General features: G+C 39.1%; 1 long non-coding RNA gene across 1 annotated transcript in view; it reads left to right on the top strand.

The window, feature by feature from the left end:
* The first annotated feature begins 200 nt into the window (after nt 1-200).
* Nucleotides 201-1475, top strand: part of LOC119594189 — a 78738-nt gene continuing 77463 nt past the window's right edge. Inside the window, exon 1 of the long non-coding RNA XR_005230593.1 lies at nt 201-865. This is a non-coding gene — a long non-coding RNA (uncharacterized LOC119594189). The remainder of the gene's footprint in view (nt 866-1475) is intronic.

Genomic DNA, 1475 nt, shown 5'->3' with positions numbered 1-1475 from the left:
TCCAATCAATGTCACTATAACAGAAAATAATTCAACTCAAGCCGAGATAGATATACATATTTGTTTACCTTTTGCATTTTCTATCTATTTATTATCATCATTATCTTTTGCCATGTTGGAGGAGGTGTCACTTGGCTGCGTCGTGATGACCTGAGCTCTCAAACTTGACCCTGCTCGGCTCTATTGTTACGATTTCTGGAAAGGCCTCCATGCGTGAAGAACCGCGTCATTATCACATTATCAAAATATATATGAAAAACTTTTGTAGGAAATTCATATTAACCAAAATATACCAAGGGCAAAAATACGATATTATTAAGCCAAAAGCCGAGATCAACATTTATATATCCTAGGAAGTTGCGTAATCATGATAAAATGCAAATGATAGTCGTAGTGATGAATAAAACTGCAGAGACGTCAAAATAAAAAAAATAAAACCTTAATGAGATTGTCGTCGGCGTGGAAAAGATTGAGACACATGTTCGACAATAATTCACCCGACATCTTTTTTGAGGGGAAAATTCTCTTGAAATACTCCCTTAAACTACCATCCGTCTCGCTAATTAGATAAATCCACGCGGTTAATAATCTTCTTAAATCATTATATCTAATGAAAGAAAGAGAATCAATGATTAGTGCTTTAGTGGCGAATACAAGGCGATAAAAGACATGAAATAAAGACGGACCGGCACCCGCGCCAGGCCAGGTTGGAGCTCGGCCGAGAGAGGTAACAGCCTCAGTGCTGATCGAGACGTGGTGAGAGGTTGACGTACGCTGACTCGCGTTGGGAAATTTAACTGAAGTGCCGTTCACGAATTTTGAGGAAATATTAATTGTGTTTTAAGTGTGAGATTATATAGTGCAGGTGAGATTGTATAGCTCAATTTTTTTTTAATATTCTCTTGTGCATGTGATTAATGTAAGATTTTTGAGTGTTTTTTTTTTCCCTGAAAGATTTTCGCCTCTTCAAACTGTCTGCGATTGGTGAGTCGTTCTTTTTTTTCTTTTTAGAGTTTCGGTGAATTTGAGTTGTGTCTCTTTTTATTCGTCGTGTATTCCGAAGGTTTATGACATCGGGAGTGTACTTACTCCCATAAAATCATACGTCTCCGTTTCTCTCCATCGCCCTCGTAGAAAAAAAAGAAAACATGAAAATACACCAAAATATAACAACTACATCCATATCAACCATTTTTGAGATCCACATTTCCCACCCTCGTTGCTCTCAATATCCCCTACTTATCCCAAACTTCGTAAATCCTCCCCAAAAAACGTAAAAAAAAGGACAAACCTCAAAGCACAGACGGACTTGAGGTTGTGGGGTTGAGATCAGCTCGCCAGCGCCGGGGTTACCCTGGGGCGCCCTTGCCTCGCAGGGACCTTACCAGGGTTCACGCCGACCTTTTCTCTCGCTTCTCTTCGTGTTTCTTTTGTATATTATATTTTTTTCTTTTTTTCTTTTTCGTCGCGTTTCG

The sequence above is a fragment of the Penaeus monodon genome, chromosome 33 (genome assembly GCF_015228065.2).
Source record: "Penaeus monodon isolate SGIC_2016 chromosome 33, NSTDA_Pmon_1, whole genome shotgun sequence".
NCBI classification, from domain to species: Eukaryota; Metazoa; Arthropoda; class Malacostraca; order Decapoda; family Penaeidae; genus Penaeus; species Penaeus monodon.
This window is presented reverse-complemented; position numbering and strand designations above follow the sequence as displayed.